Source organism: Pinus tabuliformis, chromosome 9, assembly GCF_031772625.1.
Source record: "Pinus tabuliformis cultivar Carrire ecotype Pingquan chromosome 9, CPIR1, whole genome shotgun sequence".
Classification (NCBI taxonomy): Eukaryota; Viridiplantae; Streptophyta; class Pinopsida; order Pinales; family Pinaceae; genus Pinus; species Pinus tabuliformis.
In genome coordinates this window covers 104259367-104277569 of record NC_142307.1, presented here as the reverse complement: position 1 = coordinate 104277569, position 18203 = coordinate 104259367, and positions in this window count along the sequence as shown.

The window sequence follows — 18203 nt, the reverse complement described above, 5'->3', positions numbered from 1 at the left end:
CCATCTTACCTTAAGTATTTTGTGTATATGAAGAAAGTGCACCAATCATGTGTTATACATTAAACTTATGGTAAAAATCCTTTCTGCCCATTTCATATTAATTTATTAACTTTATTATCTAAATCCCTGTAAAGCCCTTTTTCCCGTATATTTATTAAATCCCTATGTAAAATAACCCTACCCTTAGTTTTTATAAAAACTATATTACAACCCCTTACCCCGACAAATCAAATTAATTAATCGATCTGCAATTAATTACAGATAATCCATCTAATTAAATCCCAGCTTAACCCTAAACTAATCCCATACCACCGCAATTAACCCATCGGGCAGCATTCCCTCAAAACCACCCATGCCTCATAAGCGGTGTGATGGCCCTTCAATACGCTTCCCTACCATTTCGATAAACCACCTATCCGCTCATTTAATTGACTTTCGCGCCATATTTCAAAATTCTGCCCATTAAACCTTATAACGTGAAAACCTATGTTTTCATGGTTTTCTCTCATTCAACTGTGTAAACCTATGAAACCCTCCAGCGCCTCCCTGAACCTCTGCAACACGATTTCACCGTCTGTTTTCTGTCCAAAACTCTATTGCGACCCCTTTCCCAATCATCCTTGTGCCAGAAAGCCATCAAGAACCCTTCATGAAGACCCGTATTCTCTTAAAAAATATTGAATTTTTTCAAGTTATCAAACTAAGATCAGATCTTGGATAAACAGTTCTGATACTAGTCACAGAAATGGTTTATTCCAAGAATTAACAGAAAACCTCATTAAGAACTTGTGCTCAGAGGATGAACATAGTTATACAAGGAAACAAAGAAGAAGACAACTACATAGAGCATTGACAGTCAAAACAGAGCAACCAAACAGAGAATATAGTTACAAGACAAGTGAACAAAATATGCATGTACTTAACCTACATCCACTACCTGATACTGATATACACAAAAATAAAAGGATTTACTGTTGAAATAGACAATAAAAACCTAAAATATACAATGAAGGTAAAAGGACACAGTGAAGAACAGTCAAAGTGTATTAGGGTTAAAGAGTATCAGATTGAAGACCAAATCAAGTAAATCAGCTAGCAGGAAGATAAACAGCAGGGAAGGTAGTTACAAAGCATAATACAAATTCATGTCAAAGTGAAGACAGATGAAATACAAAACGGTAAAAGTAAAACAGTAAAAGTAAACTTGGATGCAGTAAGGGTTAAACAGAGATGAAAGCACTTTCACCAGCAACAATGAAGTTTATCCAAAGTAAAAATGAAAAAAAAAAAAAAAAAAAAAATTGAGGTTAAAAGATGAAATCAGAGCAGAAATGGTACATTCTTTAGAAATTTCTGGTTTAAGTCATAATTTTACAGAAACTAGTTTGGCCAATCCAAGAAGTATTTTGAGAAACTTGAGTAGGTTTGTGTTCCTAATAGGTCAATCTACAAAAACCTATCTCACTTTTTACACGGGTATTACCAAAAGTGAGATAAGTGCATGTCTTCACAGCCTATTTTTCAGTTTGTGTAAAGTCCTATTTTTGACATCGTTTTGTAGAGAATATTGTGAACAGCTGGAGCTCAATTTTGAGAAAAGGAGAGAGTTTTATGACAAAACAATTCTTATATATAATAACCTCTTTCACTTTTTATAGATATAGCTCGGATTGAGATATATAATCATATCATTGGACCCTAAGTTTGCAGAATTTCTAGGGTAGAATGCACAAAGGAAGGAGATAGTTAGTGACTTGGGACCCTCATCATCACTTAAGAGTTGCTATCAAATTCAAATTTTTCTTATTTGTCACCATAAATCCATAAAAAAGTTCCAAGTAGATTCATTAGTTTTGAGTGTCCTTTATTTAAGTTCTATTATTGTAAAACAGTTTGAGACATTTGTAAAACCAATCTTGATATTTCTTCAAGATATTTCAGTTTAGAATTAGTATAAATACTTTTTCATTTGAAGTATTTTCATGCGGATTAAAATACATTTTTGTAGACATTTTATATTGAGCCAAGGAGCTATTGTACTCAAGACTAGACTAGTTTTGCTGGATATGAAATAAAGCTAAGGACATTTGACAGGATTCTTGTGCACAACAGAAATCAAATAAGTATTATCTCTCACGTTATTACTGTTTTCTCTTCATGTTTATAAATATTCACTTATGTCTCTATGAAATATGAATGGTAAACAAGGAATGATATTTCAGCATTAGCTTTAATGCTCTCTGTCTTGATTGTTTACTTTCTATATGTTTTCTACTATGCTATCTTGGTGTGGGAATTCTTAATTGCTCCCTTACCTCCGTAGTTTTCCCCCCTCTGGTCCATAGTAAAGGATTCTTCATTTCCCTTTGCTACTGATCATCCTTCCTTTCTTCATCTTAATCCTGGTTAAGGATTCTTCATTGCCCTTTGCCTTGGTTAGGACTACATCATCCATTTGAACCAGTAGATTTGCTTTTAGCTGTGCTAGCCAACCCCGTGAACTCTTACTTTAGTGATTGATCAGATCCAGTTAATCCACTCTTTGATTGACTCCATAGCCCAATGGCCTGAATACTTGTTCTGCCCATCTATTTTATTAATTCCACCACCCAATCAAAACAAAACATCATGAGCGCTAATAACTAGCTTAAAATTCCACCCAAAACAAAGTTAAATTATAAAGAGAGAGCCCTCTCTGGAATTAGGTTGGCTAGAACCTGAGTCTAAAAGATTAGGTTTGTGGTTACCTTGAAATGTCTTTCTTTAACCTTGAGAAAATTCTAAGTGATAACATAGTGGCGACTCAACTGGGGAGAACTAACATTTTCTTCAGAATTGTTTTACAGGTTTAGATCTTATCTATGATGGTGGATAGTGATCAGACACACAATGGTTAAAATCATCCACCTGGCAACTCCAAATCAATTTCACAATCAAGACTCCACTAGAGAAATGAACTTGAAAGAACTGTGTGAAAAGATGAGGCTTTCAACTTGGATTGTTATCCAAGACATTATGTTCTTTCTCATTGATAAAGTTTTTCAATGTATATTGTATTTTAGAGAAGATTTTAGATCAATTTTTTATTATTTTACTTTAAAAGTTGTAGATATAAAGTCTCCTTACATATTTGAACAAATTTCTTCTGAATCTAATGATGATCATATTCCAATCAAAGAAACTAAAATAATCAAGACTAATCATACAATCCTTGTACATGTTCCTATACCTTGTAAAGTTCTTGATAGATATAAGCCCCTCATGTTACATGCTACACTCCATGATTTCCCTAACGATTATCACAAGCACCTCCCTAAGTTTGATGGAGAGAATGATATCACTGCCCAAAAACATATTCAAGCTTTTGAGAATTATTTTAACTTATTTGAAGTAGATGAAGAGGATGTTAGTATTAGGCTTTTTTCTCTTTCTTTGCAAGACAAAGTCAAGAGTTGGTTCAAAACCCTGCCTGAGGCAAGTAGTTCAAATCTCGAGCAGTTTCTCAAATTCTTCCTTGACAAATGGATAATCAAATTTAATCTATTTGTGATCATAGAACAATATAATCAGTTAAAAAGACATCCAAATGAAAGAATACAACAATTTTCAGATAGATTTAATCAAATCTATTATTCAATGCCATCAAATATAAGACCTCCCCCTGATTCAGCTCTTTTGCATTACCCAAGATAATTTGATCCAGAGATAGAATTTCAACTAAGAGAAAGAAACCCCTCAACACTGGAACAGATGTAGAACATGGCAGTAGATGTAGAAGTTAATCTGCAAATTAGAAGAGAAAATTTGAAAGCAGAAGCAAAGGTAAAACTCGACATTTTGGTAAAGAAAATAGAAGAGAGGATATAGAAGATCGCCATGAAAGATGAACTTTTTGTTCAAAATCTCCATGACACATTTGTTTCACAAAAAGAAGAGGCTGACAGCCACGAACAAATTCCTGTTAATTCCAACTACCATCAATCTGAAGATAGAGTTATAGAACCATATGTGGAGAGGCAATATGCTGATCTAATATGTACATTTGGTGACATTACTTCTTATGATGAAGTGCCTAAGCTTTATCACTATAATAATGATTATGTTCCTCAAATCCAAATTAACCTTGCAGAGGAATTAGAAGATAATTTTAGGAATAAGGAAGTTTAGGTTCAACAGCTTGAAAATAGTGATCAGCTTGTTCATTTCAGCTATGAGAATGAGGAGGAAAGTGCAAAAAAATTTGAAATCAGTGAAGGAACTTTACCATTGTGTTTTGCTTCGTTTCAGTTTATCAAAGATAACTTTCATGCAATTAGAAATCAAATGTCAACAAGTTTTGATATTAACCATCTAGAGGGCAATAAAATCCTTGTTCAAGACTTCTCATATTGAGATTTGCAGCCCCAAAATGCCATTGAATGTTAGGTTGCAGAAGAAGACTTGGAAGTTGGAACATATGATCAAATGATCCAAGATAATTCCCTAACATTTTGTTCTAAAGAAGTTTATCTTTTGAAAGGAAATTTGCATAATCTATATGTAAAAAAGGATGAGCAGTTTTTAGAAAATCATGCAGTTTCATTGGAACCAATAGAAAATAGACGATAACAATCTCTTCAAGTCTTTCATGATCCAATAGCTGATGTGTTGGATGGAATTTGTAGTCAATGTCCTTCTCCATTAGCTAACTATGACTTTGAAAAAGTTATTGATACAGACTTGGCTAGGCAACTAGTTTTCTTGCCATTTTCAGAAGAAACATCATCACAAAGCTCATTTGAAAACATGCAGGGTAATAAAGATGAGGGTATTATTTTAGTTTCATGGCATGCAGGCCATGCACAACAGATGTATAGTTGTTTGAATTAGTTCAAGAATAGTGTATATATTTTACAAGATCCTTTTGTACAGTTTCTAGATTCAACAAAGGAAATCAATTATTTCCTTATCTTCTCAAAGGTTAACAAAGTTATATTTGATTTCAGGATCTCAATTTTAACCACCAACAAGCACAAGCAACAAAATTCACCAACGTATATGATGCTTGAGTGGTTGCATTGGTTGTTTCATTTTACCTAACTAGTAGTTAGAAAGCTAATTAGAGTAAGTAGGTAGGATTTCAGTTTGAATAAATTCAGTGTTCAACAGCAAGTTTATGTTAGATCAGATTTCAATCTGTAGAAAAGGGTGTAGTTTCAGTTCAAAAGTTTTAGTCACAAAGATTACACAACAAGGCATATACATGTGTGGGATTGGCCCAATGGATCAAGCTACTAGTCGATGGTGTCCTTGACATTTCACAAAGAAATGCCATCCCCAAGTGGAGCCACTGTTAGGTTCCTATACTAATAGATAATTTTTGAATGGATAAGGTTAAGCCTTATAATATGTACATACCTTTTCTTTCTACAAATGTTTTCCATATTCAAAAATTAAAAAATGTAAAGAGGGTATGTCCTAAAAGAAAAATCAAAGGACAAAAAGAATGAAAAAGGTCAAAAAAAGATGAAAATATGAACCCCAAAGAAAGAAAAGACCAGTAAATTGTGCAAGTCCAAATGCCACTACTATTTACTTTTCTGCATAATAATGATTGTGTGCAACTTGTTATTCATGCCACAATCCATGGTCATCAAATAGTTTAATCTTAGTTATTACATATTTTGAATTTCATGTTTATAGATAGAGAATTAAAATCTGACCAAACTGTTTAACCTTGGCAGATAATTAGATTAGGTAGAGTGAATAAAAGGAGCTCAACTGTTTAATTTAAGCCCTTGGATGTAATAAAGATAGAATTAGATAGATTACTATTGTAAAAGAAAAGAAAAGGGTTTGATAAGGGTTTGCCAGTTTAAGTGCACCCTAATAAAGAGAAGTAAAAATGGTAGGATGAGTAGGTGGGTAAGTAGAAGAATGGTTGCAGAATTGTGATGATTGTCAGGTAAGAGCATAATATTCACTTTCATCATCAAAAGTTCTAAGTGTGGGTGAAAATCAAGCATGTGTCAAAGTTCACAAAGTCAAAATGATTAACTTCACTCACTCATTACATTTCCACTTAACTAATTTCCAAGAAAAAATCTTAAGTACCTAAAATCTTAAGTCAAACGGGCTCAGAGCATTTCTCTAACTTCTGGAGGGACCGAACCCTCGACCCAACGACTTACAGGTCCTAAGCACTAAAAATCCCCTCATAAACAGTCACCCCCTTCAAATCACTCATTTTCCCAAACAAATCCCTTTTCCTAAGAAAAAACACCAATTTTTCTAAAGAAAAGTCATTTCCTCCCAATAAACCCCTTTTTCTAAGGATAACACCTTGTTACCTAGGAAAAGTGAATCCCCCCATCTAAACCCCTTTCCACTCAAACAACTCATAAAAACCATCTTACCCTAAGTATTTTGTGTATATGAATAAAGTGCGCCAATCATGTGTTATACATTATACTTATGGTAAGAATCCTTTCCACCCATTTCATATTAATTTATTAACTTTATTATCTAAATCCCTATAAAACCCTTTTTCCCGTATATTTATTAAATCCCTATGTAAAATAACTCTACCCTTAGTTTTTATAAAAACTATATTACAACCCCTTACCCCGACTAATCAAATTAATTAAGCGATCCACGATTAATTACATATAATCCATCCAATTAAATCCCACCTTAACCCTAAACTAATCCCATACCACCGCAATTAACCCATTAGGCGGCCTTACCTCAAAACCGCCCATGCCTCATAAGCGATGCGATGGCCCTTCAATACGCTTCCCTACCATTTCGATAAACCGCCCATCCATTCATTTAATTGACTTTCACGCCATATTTCGAAATTCTACCTGTTAAACCTTATAACGTGAAAACCTGTGTTTTCATGGTTTTCGCCCATTCGATAGTGTAAACCTATGAAACCCTCTAGCACCTCCCTGAACCTCTGCAACACGATTTCACCATCTGTTTTCTATCCAAAAATCTATTGTGACCCCTTTCCCAGTCATCCATGTGCCAGAGAGCCATCAAGAACCCTTCATGAAGACCTATGTTCTCTTAAAAAATATTGAATTTTTTCAGGTTATCAAACTAAGATCAGATCTTGGATAAACAATTCTGATACTAGTCACAGAACTGGTTTATTCCAAGAATCAATAGAAAACCTCATTCAGAACTTGTGCTCAGAGGATGAACACAATTATACAAGGAAACAAATAAGAAGACAACTACATATAGCATTAATAGTCAAAACAGAGCAACCAGACAAAGAATACAGTTACAAGACAAGTGAACAAAATATGCATGTACTTAACCTATATCCACTACCTGATGCTGATATACACAAAAATAAAAGGATTTACTGTTGAAATAGACAGTAAAAACCTAAAATATACAGTGAAGGTAAAAGGACACAGTAAAGAACAGTAAAAGTGTATCAGGGTTAAAGAGTATCAGATTGAAGACCAAGTCAAGTAAATCAGCTAGCAAGAAGCTAAACATTAGGGAAGACAGTTACAAAGCATATCATACAAATTCATGTCAAAGTGAAGACAGATGAAAAAGTAGAACGGTAAAAGTAAAATAGTAAAAGTAAACTTGGATGCAGAAAGGGTTAAACAAAGATGAAAACACTTTCACCAGCAACAATGAAGTTTATCCAAAGTAAAAGTGAAAAACAGTTAAAAGAAATTTGAGGTTAAAATATGAAATTAGAGTAGCAATGGTACATTCTTCTGAAATTTCCTATTTAATTCATAGTTTTGCAGAAACTATTTTGGCCAATTCAGGAAGTATTTTGAGAAATGGGAGGAGGTTTTTGTTCCTAACAGGCCAATTTACAAACCCCTATCTCACTTTTTACACAGGTATTACCAAAATTGAGATAAATGCATGTCTTCACATCCTATTTTTCAGTTTGTGAAAAGTCTTGTTTTTGACATCTTTTTGCAGAGAATATTGTGAACAGCTGGAGCTGAATTTTGGGAAACTGAGAGAGATTTATCTCAAAAACATTCTTATATATAATAACCTCATTCACTATTTTACATATCTAGCTCAGATTGAGATATACAAGCGTATCATTGGACCCTAAGTTTGCGGAATTTCTAGGGCAGAATGCACAAAGGAAGGAGGCAGTTAGTGACTTGGAAGCCTCATCATCACTTAGAAGTTGCTATAAAATTCGAATTTCTCTTATTTGACACCATAAATCTATAAAAATAGTGCCAAGTAGATGCATTAGTTTTGAATGTCCTTTATTTAAGTTCTATTAATGTAAAATAGTTTGAGATATTTGTAAAACCAATCTTGATATTTCTTCAAGATATTTCAGTTTAGAATTAGTATAAATACTTCTTAATTTGAAGTATTTTCGTGTGGATTAAAATAATTTTTTGTAGAAATTTTATATTGAGTCAAGAAGCTATTGTACTCAAGACTAGACTGGTTTTTTTGGATATGAAATAAAGCTAAGGACATTTCACAAGATTCTTGTGCACAGCGGAAATCAAATAAGTATTATCTCTCATCTTTATTAATGTTTTCTCTTCATGTTTATAAATATTCACGTATATCTCTATGAAAACTGAATGGTAAACAAGGAATGATATTTCAGAATTAGCTTTAATGCTCTCTATCTTGATTGTTTACTTTCTATATGTTTTCTACTAAGCTATCTTGGTCTGGGAATTCTTAATTGCTCCCTTACCTCCGTAGTTTTCCCCCCTTTGTTCCATAGTAAAGGATTATTTGTTGCCCTTTTCTACTGATCATCCTTCCTTTCTTCATTTTAATCCCAGTTAAGTATTCTTCATTGCCCTTTGCCCTGGTTATGACTACTTCATCCATTTGAACCTGTAGATTTGCTTTTAGCTGTGCTAGCCTACCCTGTGAACTCTTACTTTAGTGATTGATCAGATCCAGTTAAGCCACTCTTTAATTGACTCCATAGCCCAATGGCCTGAATACTTGTTCTACCCATCTATTTTCTTAATTCCACCACCCAATCAAAACAAAAAATTATGAGCACTAATAAGTAGCCTGAAATCCCACCCAAAACAAAGTTAAATTATAAAGAGAGAGCCCTCTCTGGAATTAGGTTGGCTAGAACCTGATTTTAAAAGATTAAGTTTGTGGTTACCTCAGAAATTTCTTTCTTTAACCTTGAGAAAATTCTAAGTGATAACATAAAATATAACATAAATATATACATTAAAAAAAACAAAACATAACAAATAACATTCTAAAAAAAACACAACGTAGCAAAAAAAAATAAAAACATAACAAAAAAAGACAAGGTAATAAATATATATATAAAAAAGAAAAAACAATTCCATGTAACTCATTAACATTCTCAATAGACTGACGGTTCAACCTAATTGCTCTTGAAATTCCTTCTTCCCCACTGTTGCGAGAATAGTCACCTGAAATGTCTCTTGTCAAATTTACATCATTCCCACCTGATATCGTCAACTCTTCATTGAGTAAAGGGATTTCTTTGGGCTCTTGGACGTTAATGCGTATAGATGGAGTAGAAGCCATAACAAAAATGAAAATCAACTCTACTTACAGAAAGACTAGTTGAGAAAATGTGACATCATATGTTAATAGGGTCTTCAATGCCACAAAAATGCTTATAAGATATTAATTCAATACCCCTGTGGTGAATTAATAATCAAATCAACCAATCACTGCTGTAGTAGAGCTATGGACTAATGTTGACCATGGGCAGACGATATTGCCATCAATAAAGCCTCCTTTGTCACTCCTTTTTACACGTTTTTCTTCTGTGGTAGCGAATCCATGGATTCAAATGATAGAAAATCACAATCCTAATTCCTCAAACCACCATAGCATCCAAAATCAGATTTTATCCTTTCTCGATGGCTGCAACTGTTGTCCGTGCATTTAACTAAAAACTGTTTTTTCCTCATGCATTTTGCCAAGTAAGGCTCCATAGAACCCCGAATATCTCCCAATCGGTTACAAATTTGTAAAGATCGGTCTTGGGTTTTATAACTGACCCCGTTCTGAGAAAAACCCACATTTTATGTTTTTGAGATTAGCTTTCATTTAACAAGAAAACATGTTTCAAAAATGATGTTTTTAAGTTTGTTACGCATTTCCTCTGCAAGTATTGCACTCAGCGTTTCTTGGTTCGATTTGTTGTGTGGAAAGTATGTGAGATTGTGTGAAAATATAGCTCATGATTTATAGTTCCATGAAGGAATCTGACTGCAAGCGAAGAAGCTTCTCTTCCAAAGCTACCTTAGAGCGCTTGATTTCTTCTTGTTCAGAAACAACTGCCTTCATGGTCTCCATTGTCGTTGGCTTATATGAAATTGTTTTTCACATATACAGAGCAAACAACCTGCATTTCTCAACAAAATGTAGTCTCTCACCTTCAATGTATTTCTCAGTTCACACCCCAGTTTGTCGTCAAAAGGAGTTGTAGGGACTGAGTCGTTCACAGATTTTCATAGGTTCCTCCAGACTACCTTGCCGAGGCCATCTTGCCTCCAATGGATGATAGGGGAAAATGTTTTCTCAGGCAGAAATCAGCCAGAACGATTATTTATGGTGTAAGGGGTATCGAAGAACGAGGAGGAGGTATCTGGCATTGAAGAAACCTTTGTCGGAAAAGGAAAAAGAAATGGAGATGGACTTGTAGATTGGTATCAAGGAGGAGTTGTCGGAGGATGACGAGAAAATTTTGAATATAGCAAAAAATATTCATGTGGATTATCTGATGGCAACAAAGTTGGCATTGGATTATGATGGATGCACTAGAATTAGATCAGGTTCAGCTGCAGAAACTGGTTGTTTCTGCAGCTCTTCAAAAAGGGAATAGATATGCACCAATTTAAAGCAAGGCCTAATTTTATTTCTTTTTATTCTTTTTTTTTAAATGAATAATTTTGGATTTTGTTTTCTAAGCTAATGCAATTGATTTTTATTTTTTTTATTTTTTTTTTTATTTTATTTTTTTTTCTGCAGGTCACATGAGAGTTTAAATTGTCAATTTCTCAATTCTCTTTAAAAAAAATTGATAATTTTCATTAAAATTTTACATTCCCCTTATTCAAAAACATATATATATATATATATATATATATATATATATATATATATATATATATATATATATATATATATATTCAGAAACACACACACACATATATATATATATATATATATATATATATAGATAGATAGATAGATATGATGTTATTTTTTTTAAATCTAACATGATTTTTTTTTTATTGAAAATATTTTTGTGAGGTTAGTGAAAAAAATGTAAGAAAATAAATAAAATTCTAAAAATTTTTAAAGTTTAATTTTTTTTTAAAAATGCAATTAAGAACTTAAAAAAAATGTAACCAAGAACCTTAAAAAAAATGTAATCAAGCTTGATTTTATTTTTCCTAATTTATCTACTTCAGAGATTTTTTTTATTTTTATTTTTTATTTTTAAGTATATGAATGTTTCCAATGGAACCATTTACGGATTAAACTTTCTAAAATATTCATATCCAAATTTGTGAAATGTACCTGATTGTGTATGAGGACATGAGAAATCGTTTTAACCTTTAGATTTTCCGCAAAGATCTCTTGAAGAACGGATGAATGTCATGGCGCAATCGCATTTCGATACCATTCCTCAATGTAGTCTTTGTGCTCCAAAGAATGTTTGATCTGCATTCTAGATCCTTTGTCCATATATGGTTAATATCTAATTTTTTATACCTTTTTTTTTTATAAAAATGATATGCAGCTAAATGATTCATGCATATACATGTTTTAATCATGCATCTAGGAAAAAAAAATGAACTCTAGATTGAAAGTTAGTTCCTATGCACACTTCCCTGACAATGACGCCAAAATGTTGAGGCAAATTAATTACCTATCAGTTAATTGTCAACCCGGGGGTTTCGTCAAACTTGTGAAGCGTGTATGCACTGTATATTCTAGAAATTAACTTTCAATTTAGATCAATCTAACTACGAATTCAAGTAATGACAAACCAAATTCACCTATTCTAATTCAACAACCAACTCAAAAAAAAATTATAGTACAACACACGAAATTGAAATATTAATCTTTAAATCTTGCAGGAATTGAAAAGAACACCATTCTTTCATAAATGAAAGCAAAAAAAAACATTCTTAACCTCTCACACAAGAAAAGATATGAAAGAAAATAAAAAACAAATGCTCTTAACTTCTAGGTAGAAAGCAAATAAAAATAATCACTCTTAACCTCTCACATAGGAAAATATAAGAAAGCAAATAAAGACAATCACTCTTAACCTCTCACACAGGAAAAGATATGAAAGAAACAAATATTAATCTATGAAAGTAATAAATATTAATCTACGAAAATCAATAAATCTCACACATTGTACGTGGCCAATCCAAAAGCATGAGAGATGGCAAGTTGAGAGGCTTCAAATGCAAGCATAACCAAATCAAGGTAAACATCACTCATGGGCATGGTGCCAAATCCAAATTCTATATTCAAAACATGAGCGTTTCGAAAACTTTACACATGCCTTTCAAAGGAGAATGCTCTGCTATTTATACAAAAACATAAGAAGCTACCTCTTTAATTGAGGTCCATTATTCTCTCCCTAGATCCCTAGAAAATCTCATAAAGTTACAACTCAAATAGGTAATGATGAGACTTGTCACGCCCTACACCTGCGGTAGTCTTCCAACTGCTTGTAGCAAGGTGCAGCACCACCGAATGCTTTCTTTTCACCAATACTGACATTCGTGGACTACACCTACTTCTACATTAACATTACTTAGCTTGTGTTTCACAACCAAGTAAACATACAATTATCCTTTATACTTAATGAAGCCCATACTCATTCATTATCATCATGCAATTATACCAAGAACAATAACAATTGCAACAAGTATAAAGGGGAGGGGCAACTCCCCGTAATGTGAGTTTGCCCAACAATTTTATTAAGAATATCAGTTTACAATACAAGTGTGTCTTGGCCGAACCAACTCTCACACTTAACCGAATAATACAAAGAGAGGCAACCTTGCCTTTTACAACAGTCTTGTGCACCTCTTGCATAAAGGAAGGTGCTCACCCGAGCCACCTAAAATCCTCTGCCAAGTCTTACACCAAAACCGCACCTTAGAATCCACCCCGGGCACACTTGCCCAACCTTCGACCTAATCACAAGACTTCACCAAAGCGTATAGTCCTCTTTAGAGCAATGCGCATGAGATATGCGCAGCTCCCTCTTTAATTGCGCACTTCCTTCTTGTTCCTTGCGAAGATGAGTGAATTCGTTGATGAGTTATGAGCTCTCATGCTCCACTCATATATATGCTTCTTTGTGGGTTTACATGGGGTGTGCAGCCCCTTGGCCGACCCCCAAACCATACATAATGCGCCCCCATAAGGGCCTTTACCAAGTCGGCTTGCCCTCACCGCAAGCTCCTTCCAAGTCGCAATATAAAATCCCAACACTTAGCCGCATTTCCCAAGTGTCGTAATCTGCTCCATGGTTTCGTCGCATTGTTGTTCACGGTATCATCGCATTTCTTCCGCAGCACCATTGCACGCCCGTTAGTCGCGTTCCCGTTGTGCGCCCGTCGCGCGCCTGCGCGCCCGCCTACGCCCTCGTGCACGGCGACTTCGCCCGGAGGCCTTACATCCTCCTCCACCTGAAATCGTTGTCGTCCTCGACAACATACCATCCTGGTAGCCATCCACCAAGATCATCATCATCCACGATGTTGACTTCTCCACACAAAGCAAACATCCTTGCAGCATATGTAGAGCCTCATCTCCATCATGCCTCGACTTAGTGACCAACTGCCACCAAGCTCACCATACCAAGGTATGCACCTCCACAGTATGCACTCCATCAGATATCATCTCGATCCATGATTACTAACCTCCTGTCTTCATCATGTGTCCTCATGTGAATTGCTGCCATGATACTCCAACATAATGCTAACACATCTCTGCACACTTCGCGACCCCATGTTTGAACTAGTCGGGTGATTAGTCCAACTATCACGCTCAAACCATGAGAGTGAACATCCTCATGCCATCATCAGTTGTTCCTCAAACATCTGCCACATCCTCGACTCATCAAGAATCTATCTCCATAATCCATGCTCAGGTCCATGGAACTCCATCCACCTCATCTGCAACATGTTGTCCATGATGTTTGGTGTCAATGTGCTACATGAAATCAACCACATCTACCCCAACATCAACATCCATGTTTGTGTCTCCTTCATATGAAGAGACCATTTCATCAAACCAACTCTCGATGTGCCACATCTAGGTCCATGAAGCAATCCTTCATCATATCTACAATGTGCCATCCCTCAAGTCTGCCATAGAAACAAGTATGCACTTGTCTCATCTATCCATGTGTCAAAGTAGTTGAGTCTCGACTCAACCCATGCCCAAGTCAAGGCATCATCATCATCATTGTAACTTCATCACTCCAAAGTTTCTCATATCGATCCTCCACATCAAGTCACTCTTCCAAGCCATGCCCATACATGTACTTTGAAAGTATGCATCCCATACTGCATCAAAGTCTCTTGACCTCAGCTCCTTAATGCATTAGATCCTCCAAGTCCACCATATATGAAGTCCCTAAAAGTCACAACAATCTCATGTCATCATGAGCTCCATAATCAGCTCACAAATCCAACCAAGTCCATGGCCTTGTTGTACAAGAGTGCACAACCTCTCCATTGGCTCATAAGTAATAAGTCTCCATGTCACACTAGCAAATCCATCTGCACAACATCCCTGCCTTGGCACTCCTCATTGGATGCCCATAAGTGACACCTCTACAAGTGCTCCCACATAATGTCCCTGCATAAGACTGCCATGCTCCATGTCTCCAACCTGATGTCCATGACTAAGTTGCCCATGTAGTCCAACCAAGTAGACTCATCACAACAATCGGTCATCCTCATCCAAGTCTGCAATCTTCGGTCTAGTGAACTCAGTCACTCAACCATATCATCATGTCATGAGTCCCTCCATCATAGCTCCTCCACCAAAGTGTCCACCAAGACTATCTCTTGGTCTCGGCCATGAGAAGTCCACCCAAGCATCACAAGTGTGTGCCCTCCTCAACTGTCCATGAGTCATGCCGGGCACTTAGCCAAATCTCCATGTGGCTAAAGCATGACCCAATCCTCCACAACGATCATCATGTTCCTCCCTTGTCAAGGGCCTCTGCACCTTCTACCATAAGGTCACAAGTAGCCCCAACAAGTCTTGCAACAATCAACAATCCTTGCTTCCCCATACAAGGTCTCATCATAGACATCCATGGCGAGATCCTCCATAGCATAGGTGAACTGGCTTTGCCTCTCCCTACATATGGTCCATCCACCAAATGCCCAAATGAAACACAAGTATCAATGGTACTTACATCATCATCATGAGGCTCTTCCTCATTCATCCATGTCTGCAAACTGTACGATCGTGGTCCAACTTGATCATTCTCAAGTTCATCCTCCGTCATGGTCATGTCTGCAACATCCTCAATCATCACGGCTTCCTCTTCCTGGCTAGCACAATCTGCAACTTCATCCTGCTCCATTGTCCAACCAAGTTGAAGAAGTTCATCTTCAACAGTCTTCTCCAAGACTTCAAGTTCCTTTCGAATCCAGGGCTTCTCTTCCTTCAACCTCTTCAACCTGTATAAGGTAAGCAAGAGCTTCCCTTCACCTTCTTCCAAACTTTCCATGCCTTTTCGTTCAACTTGGTCCAAGCACTAAGCTTCACCTCTGCTAAACCTGCTTCCACTGTCACAAGCAACCCTGCTCACCGGCTCCAACCAAGCTTTGATACCAACTGTCACACCCCTACACCTGCGGTAGTCTTCCAACCGCTTGTAGCAAGGTGCGGCACCACCGAACGCTTTCTTTTCACCAATACTAACATTCGTGGACTACACCTACTTCCACATTAACATTACTTAGCTTGTGTTTCGCAACCAAGTAAACATACAATTATCCTTTATACTTAATGAAGCCCATACTCATTCATTATCATCATGCAATTATACCAAGAACAATAACAATTGCAACAAGTATAAAGGGGAGGGGCAACTCCCCGTAATGTGAGTCTGCCCGACAATTTTATTAAGAATATCAGTTTACAATACAAGTGTGTCTTGGCCGAACCAAGTCTCACACTTAACCGAATAATACAAAGAGAGGCAACCTTGCCTTTTACAACAGTCTTGTGCACCTCTTGCACAAAGGACGGTGCTCACCCGAGCCACCTAAAATCCTATGCCAAGTCTTACACCAAAACCGCACCTTAGAATCCACCCCGGGCACACTTGCCCAACCTTCGACCTGATCACAAGACTTCACCAAAGCGTACAGTCCTCTTTAGAGCAATGCGCATGAGATATGCGCAGCTCCCTCTTTAACTGCGCACTTCCTTCTTGTTCCTTGCGAAGATGAGTGAATGCGATGATGAGTTATGAGCTCTCATGCTCCACTCATGTATATGCTTCTTTGTGGGTTTACATGGGGTGTGCAGCCCCTTGGCTGACCCCCAAACCATACATAATGCACCCCCATAAGGGCCTTTACCAAGTCGTCTTGCCCTCACCGCAAGCTCCTTCCAAGTCGCAATATAAACTCCCAACACTTAGCCGCATTTCCCAAGTGTCGTAATTTGCTCCATGGTTTCGTCGCATTGTCGTTCACAGTATCGTCGCATTTCTTCCGCAGCACCGTCGTACGCACGTTCATCGTGCACCCGTTGTGCACCCACGCGCCCGCCCGCGCCCTCATGCACGGTGACTTCACCCGGCGCCCATCGCACAATCGCCCGGAGGCCTTACACATATCCTCTTTGACCTTTATCCAAATCTTCTTCCATATCTTGAAGATAACTCGAATTTGAGTATTGGAGGCCACATAAGGGTGCCCTGGAAGCTTCCAAATGACCTGCACATGTCATGAGACTCAAGCCACTTCTAAGTATTAGCAAGTATATGTCATTTTTCTAAATTTTAACCATTTAATTCACTTATAATACTAGAAATCATTAACCTTTGGAAAACACAAAGGTAACCCATATAATTATGAAAATGGAGGCTAATGAAAGGTTATATGGTCATGGAATTGTGACATGTGAGTGAAATAGTGGTGATATAGGTGAAAGTGGATGATATTTTGAATACATTTTGGAGACTCTACATTGACTCCTAATCATCTATGTGCTCTGCATCCACAAATCCCGGAGACTCTACGTTATTTACAAAATTGTACCAAAATTTGGGTTATCTTAACCCCAAACCAACCGAGGGGACCCCATCCCAATAAGAGCTAAGCTCATAGCACTAATGTTTTACTTGTAAGCCTAAAGGCCCTTGGTCAAAGAAACGTGAAAATCACCGCAAAATAGCTCCTAGGTGCATCTTTGAACTGTAGCCCCGAGGAATTAAAACATGTAAACTAATATTCCATGCCCTCGATCACATATTGCCCACATAACCATGTCCTAGTGATTAGACTTTAGACCCCAACCTTTCATTCCTAGCACAACTTTATAAACACCTCTAGGGTCTCCCTTCTGGGACTTAAAAAGAAATTTTCTTAGATGATTTTTGCTTATCGTATTTCAATTTTGGTTATATACATTTTGGTGGCCTTGGAATATTACAACAATAGCATATATTTGAGGGGTTGCATCCCATTCAAGAGCCAAAATTCATCTGAGATTTGCATTCTAGAAAAGAAACACAAAGATAGTTTTTCTAAGGGAGTGCCTATTAGAGAAAAGGAACCTTTGGAGTTGGTTCACAAAAATCCACGTGGTTCATTGTATACCCAATCACTTGGTGGAAGTCACTACTTCATGACCTTTAAGATGAATACAATAAAAAGGACAGGTATATTTCATGCAAGGAAATAAAATAGTTTTGACAAGTTTTGAGAATTCAAAGCAATTGCAGAGAAAAAAAGTGGCCATCAAATTAATGTTTTAAGATAAAATAAAGGAAGTGAGTATGATTCAATATATTTTCATAACTATTGCAAGCATCATGGGATACAAATATAGTTCATCACAAGGTACACACCACATCAAAATGGTGAGGCTAAAAGGAAGAATATAATGATCATCAATAGGGCTAAAATCATGTTGAAGGAAAAATATCTATCAAAATAATTTTGGGGAAA